Below are 12,218 nucleotides of genomic sequence, written 5' to 3'. Positions count from 1 at the left end.
AGCCTTTTTTTATTACAGTATGTCTACCACGGTCGTAGGCACTAGATGTCACTGTTGTAATCTGTATGAGTTACTACAGTGAACCGCATTCTCTTCTCCATCCAAATGGTAGTTGGCATTTTTATGCATAGGTCTTCTTTCTTTTTTTAAATCTTTTTCAGGAATCACAGAGCGAGATCACTTTAACTGACTGAGACATTAACAGAACTGCCGTGCATCTTCCTGATGTGTAGTGATTACCCACGGACAACACACTGAAAGGGGGCAAAAAGCTTTTGTATCAGCAGTGTCAGGCATGGTTACCAATTTTCCATCTTCTGATTGAAGTGAAGAATTGTTCAGTTGACACTGAGGTTATCTTGACACCAGCCATCTTTTACTGAGGTAAGTAGGGAATACTGGCTCCTTTTGTGTCAAACTGTCACCTCTTTTCAATAAAATCAATAAATAGACAAAGCTGTGCTCAAGAAGGACTGCATTAATCTTGAACACAGGACAGGTGCTTAGATCTCAAATGTGTTAAATGAACCACCCTGGACACAACAGGAAAATAAATCTATTTTTCTTGCAGATCTTACTGTACGCCACAATTTTGGAAAAAAAAAAAAAAATCTAATTTTTTTGGTGCAATACTGAAGATAATTCTTCTACTACTCACCATTTAGTCTCTTTTTTATTTTTTTAATTTATGTACAGTTACAAAACTGAGCTTCTTTGATCATTGGACAAAAAAGAAAAAAAAAGGTTTCTTCTCACAGCAAACCACAATAAATCAAAAAGCATTTATTTTCCTCTGCAGCTGACTGTTTAGCTTTGGTCAGGTTTGTCCTGGTTGTTTCTTTTCTGTCTCAGTAGACATTCTTAGGATGAAGATATAAATAAATGTAACTAAATGTCAACAGAGCAAATGTGAGCATTAGGAATCGATTTCAAAAGCAGTGGAATTCAATAAAGAATCTAAATACTTAATCCAATCTTTGAGTCTGATCCAAATGGTGTTAAACTTGGATGCACTCAAACCATCAGTGGACAGAAAAAGATAGTGTGTCCAATACAGTATATTAATTCTTCCACTGTTCTACATAAAAGTCATCTTGACACGTCATGAAAAGTTAAACCACATGTGTGCATACGTCTTCCTTAAAGCTGTTGAGTGTCCTAATCTTCCTGGAACAGAGTATTTTATGAGACTGTATTGCTAAAGAGCTGTTTCCCTAAAACTAATACAATACTTGCTTTCTTCCTCAGCATGCACACAACCAAAGGGATTAAAAATTAATCTCATTTTGGATTAATCTGTGTCTTTCACCATTAATAAATCACATATGCCTTCTGTTTATGCTGTAACACCATGCTCTTCATTAATTATCCAGTGTATGCACCACTCACAGGAGTGCTTGTAACTGCTTGTAAGTACATTGCATTTGGATAGAAATGCCTTTGCTGTAGTCAGCTACAGACAAAACATGTTTTTTTTTTAAATTGCTGACCAACATGTATGCCTGCTTAAGCCTGCTGTCCATAGGGATGGAAATCGAGAACCAGTTCCAGTTGAGAACAGTCACTGTGTGCAGACTCAGAGATAATGAAACAGTTGTACTGATGCTGTAATCCTGTGTAGGCCTTTTTTTTCCAAACAGAAAATTGATGGGGAATCATTAAAGGAATCAGTAAAGAATTGGACTGATGAGCAGAATAAATATTAATAAAATCCGAGCAGGCAATCTGATGTGTCTCCCCTATGATGTCTTAATTCATGCTTCTAGGTGATCTAGAAGCATGAATTAAGACATCATAGGGGAGACACATCAGATGTCTGCTCGGATTTTACTCTGCTTGACAGTAGTGCTGTTCTGGCTCAGAGGAAGCAAGTCCCTGTTCTCCAAACCCTTTGTGGAGAAATTTTCCAGAGATGTGGAGCCCGTTATAACAGCAGATCAATGCCCATGATGGTAAACAATCACATGTGGTTATTATCACTGGGTGTGCACTAACCGTTGACCATGTAGTATAACAGATACCCACATCGAGTCATTTAAACCACAGAGTAGATTCTTTTTCAACTTATCCATAATGCAAACCTATTGAATCACTCTTTGGCATGCACTGAAACACCTGACTATGGGTGTATGAGCCTTACTGAACATTACATAAAAACTGAACATTAGTTTTATTTGATAACTGACCCTATCAGCACTAATGTAAATGCATGCAGCTTTTATTGTCCTAAATGACCACCACTCATTCAAGGCACATTTCCCCGTATTTGTGTCCATGAATGTGTTTACATGCAGGCTGTATTCTGTAAAATAGCCTAAAACAAAGTCAGGTCTTACATGTGTTATTCTGTTTGCATCGTCATGCCCCTATCACAAGTATAAACAGAATAATCTAAGTGTTGTCATGGAGACAGAACATGTTCACTATACATTAGAAAACATAGGCTGTGTATTGGATGAGTTACACACATGTATCAGTGCCCAAGGTTATATAACTTTTATGCTGATATTATCTTTTTTTTTTCTCCAGGATTTTAATGCCTGGGGTCAGAGCTTAAATTGTACTAAACACACACTTTTACCACTTTCAGACACATACAGTAAGTATCCTGGAAATGAGGAAGATAATGTTTAGCATAGTAAGAACATGTTCTCTCCTCTCGTTTCATCTTTTTCCATCCAGTTTCTTTTTTCAGGTGGAAAAATGTTCCCATGGTCAATGTGCTAGTCATTTACATACACAATGTGAACAGTCCACTGAGGGATTCATGCCACATCAAATTAAGAGAAAGCACGTAGTGTTCTCGCATGTGCTTTATTTAGATGGCTCCTCCGTCTTTTCCCCCCACTTTGTTTCTATTACTCAGACACCTCCTAAGTACAAATGTCCCTTCTTAAGATGCTGACAAATGCCAAGGGTTAATAAAATGGACAAGACAGGAAGCACAATGTTCCATTCAAAATCATCAAGCCCCATCAACAAAGCTCCATTGAGTGTGTTTACATGCACACCAATACCCTGTTATTCTCTGGGATACTCAGGTTTTGCCTTTTACAGCTGATACATTTATAGCAATATTATATAATCCTGATTAAGAAAAATATTACCCCGAAGAGCTAGAATATGAACACAAACATGAATGATTCCTCCTTTCTCTGTATGTATTTAGACATTGGGGTGTGGAATATAAGGTACATAACATTGCTGCTCATAAAATTAGGCTTTAATCAGGACGTAAGCTTTCACACAAACACGCGCACCCTGAATGACAGACACACAGAGAAAAGAGACATAGATGTTTCACCGGCCCACCGATGCCCACCAGGATTAGTCCTGGTATGCCACGACTGTCCAACTCCATAATCATCCCTCATTGACATCAGTGAGTCTAATTCTGCTTGTGAATGCTACAGACGCTGTTCCCCTTTGTAAAACAAACAATGTGTCCATCTAGACCCAAACCGCACAATCTATCTTTAGAAAAGTACATTGAGTCATAGCATAGGCAGAAAAAATATGTTTTTGCAATTGTTACCGGCTTATCAACTGTGCTCATGTAAGCTTGTGTTGTATTTCAAAGAATCAGTCTGTTCAACTCAGGCTCTTTTGCTTGTTAATTTCCTGGCTCTGTTGAGATAAACACTTGACAGAATATGTTTTTTTTTCTTTTTTTTTCCTCCAGCAACATTATGTCACTCTGACTACTACATAAAGCTACATCACACATGCCCGTCGCCGCATGAAAGTACAGAAGAGTGAATGTCTCCGTGAGGAACTGACAGCTGACTGACAGCGAAGCAACATTCACAGTCTGTGACAAAAGCAGCCAGTGATGCTTGTAGGCACGGGCAGAAGTTTGGTTGCAAAAGGTGGAGAGGCAAGATGAAGTTAAAACGAACAAATAAACAGAAAGAATAATGTTTACATATTTACAACAAAGAACACTGGTCTTTGCTTGTTTAAATTGTCATCTTTAACTGTATGTTTTTAGGACTGTAAATAAAAAAATAATTGATTTAGTTATCATGTTAGCCCATTAACCCGTTAACATTATGGGCGGTATTGCAACCTTGTTTCACCTCTGAGTAGTGCATGGTAATAACTGGGGGGAACTCAACATTTTTATCAGGACTGTGGTGGCAGGACAATAAGAAAACATGTGCTGCAAGATTTTTAGTAAGAAAATCAACAGTGATCAAAACTGTGAACTCTTCTTTACTTATATAATCAACATTAGTACAGTGGTTGAATATTGGAGCTGGAAGTTGAAATTCAAATTCATTCATAAAACAAATCACACACCCTTACAATATTACATGTGGCTACAAATGTGAAATATGTATTGCTATAATCAGAACTGTTAATTAAAGTAGTAGTAATCAAATGCCTACTTTAAGTTCAAAAAGTATTGTGAAGTACCTTGTTGAAGAGCGAAGGCCACAGACTGGTCAACATAGAGCTGATTTCATTGAACTGCTTTGAACTAAATATAGAAATACTTCATGAATTATTGAATACCTTAATGCAGTTGCTTCAATTTATTCTTAACTTCAATCTTACATGCACCCCCTCTAAATTAAGGACTGCATTTATACAAAATTCGGGATAAAATAACGATGAATTCACCTTTACTTTTGCAAAATGTTCAATAAACACCCCACTGTTTATAATCTATAAATGTGTTCCCAACATTTGGTAGTATAATCAACCACCACACCACCATAGTATAATGAATCAATTCTTAAATGAATAACCTACTGTGTATAATTTATAAATCTTTCCCAGCACTTTGACAGTGTAATCAAGTGAAGGCCCCTGTCCGCTGGGATAACGTGTCTCAATACATCATATACCTGAGTGCTGGTGTTTTGGAACAGCAAGCAGAACAAAGCTAATGGTATTTATCTGTCTGGTCTGGGCAGCCTAATGTTGATGGTGCAATGTTCCCTGTAATTTTACTTATCACGAATGGGTAATCTTTTGTATCCATGTAAATACTGGAGCTTTGGTAGAAATGCTATGCCCTGCACATTATCAGAGTAACACTAATTTGTGTATTTTGAACTCCCTACCATCACCTTCATGTCACCTGCCTCTTGACACCTGTCTGCTTGTTCTGCCTTCATCTTGACATCATGCACCTGACATCACATCTGTCATATTTCATAAAGTAAACCAGTTTCACAGTAAATGCTGCTGGAGAAGACGTGCCTGCAGGCATAAATACAGACAGACGTTCTGAAGGAGACATCTGAGACTTTTTAACTGCAGAAGTTGAGACAAAAAGACAAAATCATAATTACAGAGGATGAGAAAATGACTTGGCACAATCTATTGTCTGTCTCCCCTCCTGCCTGCACTGCTGCGACTGCTGGTTTTAGCAGGCCATGGGTTTGTGAAGCAGCCCATCAGTCATGATTGATTTAAGCAGGTCTGATGAGCCAAAGTCATGCTTTAAGCTTCCAGTGGCTGATGAGAGGCAGGAACACTGCTGTGCTAGTGATCATTTACATCAATCATTAACTGCATCTATTCTTAACAAAAAAGGGATTACTGATAAAAAAAAAAAGTATGCTGAACAAAAAATAAAAAATGTCAGTCTCTTCACTTAACACAAAGTGAAGAGACTGACTTGTCCATTCCCACACAGGACTCTTTACAATACACAACCTGCTATTTACATGCACTTTTTAGCATTAGTCACTACATGATGATCAAAAGCCTCCCATTGGTTGTGTTAAGTGGATAAACCAAACATTACAGAGCATTAATGCTGATTAAGTGGCAATTATTGTAAATGTTGGAAGTCTTTTCTTCACGATACAGTGAGCCGATAAAAGCAAGTCAGGATCTCTTCTTAAAATGTTTCACGATTTGATTAAGGGAAATTTTTCTGTGCAGTTTTTTTTTCCCCTGCAGACACCTGATGATTGAATGTACACTCCACCTACTGTATAACATCACCTGACTTTATCCTTTGTTACTGTCACAATTACCACAGCCACTAGAGGGCTTTGTCACCCAGATGCAAACATAGCTGAAACAACAGATGTCGTTCTTCTTCGAAGAACAGCCTCAACAAAATGTTTTCTAATCATGTCTAAAGAAACGACAGCTCAAAGGTAGGGCAACAAGCCAGATGTGGCCAGATGTGATAAATTGTTGAAATGGGGATAATGTGGTGCAGACCTTCAAAAGAATTCACAGTGCAGAAAAGTTTGGCGTTAGACAATCTCACTCAGTTAAAATGACTTTGTTAGCCTTTAGTCATCGACAGTATGTTTGGACTGAGAGACATAAGTGCTGAAGTCTTTGTGTTTAATTTCTGTCAGTAAAATCTACATTTGAAAGAACGTGAGTCATCTCATTGTGAGCGTTGACAGGAGCAGAATAAACAGTAACAGGTAAGGTAGACAGTCTTGACTGTTTTGAACTGAAAAGCGTCTGAGAGCCACGCTTAGCTGCAACTAGACTGTCTAAGTTAAAAAACCAAAAAAACTTTTTACAAAAGGATAAAATATCTCCACAGGTTCTGATTGAGAAGCAGCAAACAGGTCATGGCTGGAATCATCTGAATAATTATATATTATTATATTTATGATAGATGTTGGAGTCTGGAGTTTTCAGGCTGAAAACAAACGGGATTCTCTTCACCCCAAACATGCAACTGGTGCATTCATGCAACTTATTTTCATTCTGGTGTCTGAGGATAATCTTCAGCATCCTCCACTGTTACAAAGCAATCTGGATTATTTCTGCTCAGCCTGAGACATTGGTGCAGATTGGAATTCAATTCCTACCTCTGAAATGAACCATACAGCCTCCAGCTCATCTGCTCATCTCTAACTGGCATTGAGGGACAATTTAGGTTCTTGTATTAATTTGCTTTGTGTAAAGATTGGTTGATTATGTAGCTGTTTCTGCCATCCATCATGTCATTCACTACCGAGCACTCATTTATGTTCATAATTTGTATGTACTGTAGCACGCAACATCAAATCAGTAGGCGGTAACAAAGGCAGGCATCTATTTCCCCTTCATTGTTAATCTTCTCTCAGCACAAATGCTGTGCAGTGCTGTCGTGTAGGATTTAACCAGCACATTGTCATCTTCTGTGGAGTGCTAATACTTACTGGAGAACACACTCTGTAGCCTATGAACAGTTTTTATAAAACTCCTATACAGTGACTGTTGAAATGAAGTGATATAACAACCAATGTTTTGTGCTTGACCATCAAGATATTTCACCAACTGAATTACAGTTCATTGTCAGTTGGTACAAAAAAAAAAAAAATCCACACTGGCTGAAGAACACGAATACAGAGGGTGTATTGCAGAAAAAAAACAGCAAGAAATTACATTTAAATTTCTCATCTTAGTCCTGGTAATTTTAACCAAATTAGTAAGCAAATCAAAACAAATACTAGGGAGTTACATATTAACTTGATGGAAGTCCCCCCCCCCCCCCCCCCACCCCACCCCCACCCCACCCCACCCACCCCACCCCCTCCCACCCCCTCTTCACACACACCAGCACACACTCACATGTTCTCCCATACACACATCGACATATTTGTGCTGGATGCTCATTTCATATGAGGACCTTGTGCATCGTACCCCTCCTTCATTTTAAATCAGAAACAGTCCTTTGGGATTGGTTGTAAAAGGTCATCACAAATGCACAGACACACACATACGAGACAACACACAGTGTGAGCATCTTAAAATTCACCACACGGTGTATTTTGATTATTCTTTCTCCACCCTGTGTGTGGGTATAAGTTGGTATGTGTGTATGCACTATATACTGTATGTGTGTTTATGTGAGTGTCAGTGCTGTGGAGAATGGATAAATGTGAAAATGCCAGCCTCCCATTTTTAGTGTGGACAGGGAAAATGAAACTTTTGGAAAACAATGAAGTCAGCCTGCTCAGACACAGATGGGGATTAGTTAAGAAGACAGCTTTCTGTTGCCTCTGAGGCTACATCCACACTGATACATTTTCATTTTAAAATGGCGATATAACACGAAAAACAATCTCCATTCAAACACGCATTTTAACTCCATATCAGAAATAATCTCCATCCATACTAACACGCCTGAAAACGCATATTACATGACCTTGCTTGAACCGAAGACAAATATAAAATGGTCATGACGGCGGAAAACATAGAGAAGGATACATAGTGATTGATAAGACCCAAAGACCCAGGAACAAATGCAGGAATCTATGTCATTATTTCCAAAAGTCTCAGTTTCTCCCTGTGCAAACTAAAACAACTTCAACAACTAAACTGAACACCGTTTCCCAAAGTCTTAGATACCCAAAAACTACGGATTACTATGGACTGATATAGTAAACAGCTGAAGTGATCCGTTTTAAAATCAAAATGTATTCGTGTTGATGTAGTTGGGCCTCCTACTGGTCGATCTGATTGTGTTGTTCCGGTCCCAGAACCAAACGGCCAGAGCACACGCTCGGTTCTCACCTGCTGTGAGGCGATCGACACCCAGCTCTTCCTCTCTCTTTCATGCTCTCCTTTCTCTCCCTTTCTCTCTCACCTGCTCTCTTTGTCACGATTTTCTTTCGTTCATTTTCTCATGAAGCAGTGCAACTTTTAGTTTTATCTGTACATTTATTAATTATCCACATTCAAATACAAAGCAAGTAAAGTTGTTTGCGTTTTGTTCCGCTCTGTTGCTCACCCCCCTCTCCTTCACTGTCTCCTCTAGCTTATTTTCTAATGAGGTAATGAGGCTTGTAATTGTATTTTGAGAGAATAAATGGAGAGAAACATTTTACCTAAATCAGAGATGTGAACCCACATACAGGCTGCATCTTGTAATGGGACTGGGATACTGTTGTTAATAGATAACGGGCTAGATCTTTTGACCACTTACTGATGGAAATTATGGCCAAAAATATCATTCCCCATATCAGTATTATTATTTCACACTTGTTATTCGCCATAATACCAGTGACACCTTTGTGTCTCTTGGCTGGCATATGGTTTTTCTGGTTCTATCTCTTTCCCTTGAGATCTGGGTTTGTATATGACATAAAAGATATGAAACAAACTCTAAACAAACTGCAGCTGTAGAGTTGTTAGTTGATTTAGGATGATTGAAATATTGGAAATCCTTGAATCCTCAAGGAAAATAACAGAAACTGAAGAAGGTAGAAACCATGTTGTTGCTATGACTGCTTTACCTGAAACGATACCTCACATTCACATTATACAACTCGCAAGATTTTTGAAATTTTCTTCTTGTTCAATCATGAAAGTGTGGTCTACAGCATGGACTTTCCTCTCGTCACTTTTGTTTTTCTGATTGGATCTTTTACGTTGCGGCGTCATACAGTGCGTGGGTGAGAGTGTGAGTAATGTTTTTTTTCTACAAGGTTAGGACAGTTTTACATCATCCTGTAACCTTTTCTCTGGCCTCCTTTCAGCAGGTCAGCCACCGTTATCATGTTACTGTAGCCAGTCACTAATGAAAACAGACATCTAACATTATGTAGCCACCTAATTACTAACACATCAATGAGAAGAAAAGGCACTTCTGAATCAAGCTGGAGCCCTTTAGCAGCTCGTAGGCCCCTAAACTCAGATGACAACACCCACGGAGGGGGTATGACTTTGTTCTCTGCTCATGGATGTCATGACTCCACGACACCTTTACATAGAAAATAGTTGTTTGCTGCTTTGTTATTGTTTAAAATCTTGTTGATAGAATCTTTAAGAGTATAATAACTGGGCAAGTTGAGTAGCCCACTCTATTAACTTTTTTATATTCTTATCTTGTGTATTTTTAATGTTGTGTTAGTGCGGGGAGGGAGCACAGCAGGGAAGTTAGTCCGCGCCTGTGCAGGACAACATCGGGGTTTTTACTTCGAGTTGTGATGTCACGTGTGAGCTGCAGTGCATTACGGACTGTAGATTTACAGAGGTGTGGTTTGCGGTGCCTTCAGTTGAGGGTGTCAACGTGCTGTTCAATAGTGTGCCATTAGCCAGAAGTCTAGCCTTGTGTTTTACTGTTGCAGTGGATAAATTAAACTGTTTAGTAGTGGAATCCCCTTTGGCATCTTGGTACAGAGTGGAATTCCCCTGTTGTAATCTTGCCCCCTATTTTTTCAAGACCTCTGCATTTGCTTATTTAAATAAAGATTGTTATTGTATTGTTCGACACGTATTGTATCATTTTTTGATGGCTCTGACTTGGTGGCAGGTAATTTCTGCCCCACTCAGTTGTAACTCAACATTTATTACGATACCTTCAGCACATCTAGCTGGCTGACTTACAATCATATTGCTTGCAAAGACCCTCCATACAGTCTTGTAGAGCGAATGGACACTCGCAATATCTACCCCAACAGTATATTGGCTGGTTACTTTGCAAATACAAATACCAGCAAATTACAACTGTTAGCAAACAGTGAGAATTGGTCAAAACTTATCAGTGTGTGGGACGACCCATTAGCCGAAGGGTTAGAGCACATACCATGACGGCAAATAAGCTTTGAGCGGGTAAGTCCCCAGTTTGACACCTGGCTGACTGGACTCTTTGCTGCATGTCATTCCCCCTCTCTCGTTCCCGCATTTCCTGTCTCTCTACACCATCCTATCAAGTAAATGCATAAAATGCCCCCAGAATAACTTTATATAGACTTATCAATGTGTCAACAGATTGTGTCCAGCTGTAAAATGGCTAGAGTTTTGCAACAATGATTTTCTAATTATTACACTTAATCAAGAGGATGTGCTGGAAAATAAGTATTGTTCTGTTCTGTCACAAGTGCATATTATTACTGGTAAACAGTTGTTGAACAACACCCACCTCATCTTACAAGAGGCTCCACTTCACCCATGATTTGCGCCTGGTCTCATTATCCCCACAATAGATAAATGCCACTCTAATATTTTTCTATGAAAACAGGCTGCTTGAAACAAGCTTTTTGTTTCAAATGACGCATTAGCAAATGGAAAAAATAATATTTATTATTGCCAACACAAACGTTGTACTGAATGAAAGCTTTGTTTCAAAGTAGGATATTAGCCATTTGTTTATGTGTGCTTAGATCTAAATGTAAAAACCCAAAGCTGACTTTCCAAAATGTTACCCTATGTGAAAGGCCCCCACCCCTTCAAGTAAGGACCAAACTCCCCCAGAGTGAAAAACTCTTTTTGGTTGCTTTGTAGTGTTACTCGATGTTTTTGTCCCTTTATCATAATTTTGCATCTTCTAGTGCTCTTTTTGAGTGCCTTTGTGGTCATTTTGAGTCTCTCTGTGGTTACTTTGTCTTCTTGTAGTCATTTAGGTTGCTTTGTGGCTGCTTTGAATCTCTTTGAGGTTGCTTTGTGTCTTCTTACTTTCACTTTGTGCCTTTTTTATGGTTATTTTGCATCTCTATGAGGTTGTTTTTGTGTCTCTTTGTAATTGTTTTGCATCTGTGTCTTCATTTTTGGTAGATTTGTGTCTCACCTATTAACTGTGTGGTTACCCCCTCCCCGGTCTTGACCATTGGAAGAAAGATGGTGAATGAGGTGATAGATATGTGTACACTACCATACTAATACTACACTAAGGTCAGTTATTGGAAGGCAGATGAAATACTACCCGTAGCTGCCACTGCAGCAGGCCTTTAATCAGTCACTCAACCAGCTGCTCAGTCTCTCCTCTCCTCTTAACTTGGTTTGGACATAAAATATGTAAGTGAAGACAGATAATCTGGAAGCACACAACTCCACATCAACTCAGATTCGAGCTGTCTGTAATATTAATTTAAAAAAGAACAAACTTTTCCACATCTAGTGTTTCATATCTCTTTTTATGGATTTACTTTATTGTATCTCATTTGAGACATCCTTTAAATCAAGTTTATTCTTTAATCATAATAATTTGCCGCAATGAAGACGAGGCTCGTTGAATTTGAAGCGCAGCTCTGCACTATGGAAACCCAACCTTACTGCTGTAGTTAACCAGCCCCCAGTATCTGGTGCAACCAGGAAGCCAGGCTGGCTGGGAGACTGTCTGAAGGAAGCATAGTCCCAAGCAGAACTCTATGGTCCACCACCAACCAGTTCATGTTTCCACCAGGTTCTCCCCACAACTCTGGTTGTTGGCAACTCTAAATGTGAAGTTAGTGACACTCGTGACCATAGTCAAATGTATTCTTGCGGCAATACTGAACAAAGATGAATTCTAAATAAAACTT

Source organism: Trachinotus anak, unplaced genomic scaffold, assembly GCF_046630095.1.
Source record: "Trachinotus anak isolate AG129_WGS33_773 ecotype Australia unplaced genomic scaffold, CSIRO_AGI_Tana_v1 ptg000012l, whole genome shotgun sequence".
Lineage (NCBI taxonomy): Eukaryota > Metazoa > Chordata > Actinopteri > Carangiformes > Carangidae > Trachinotus > Trachinotus anak.
The sequence above is the reverse complement of the archived record's forward strand: the minus strand, read 5'-3'. Positions refer to the sequence as shown.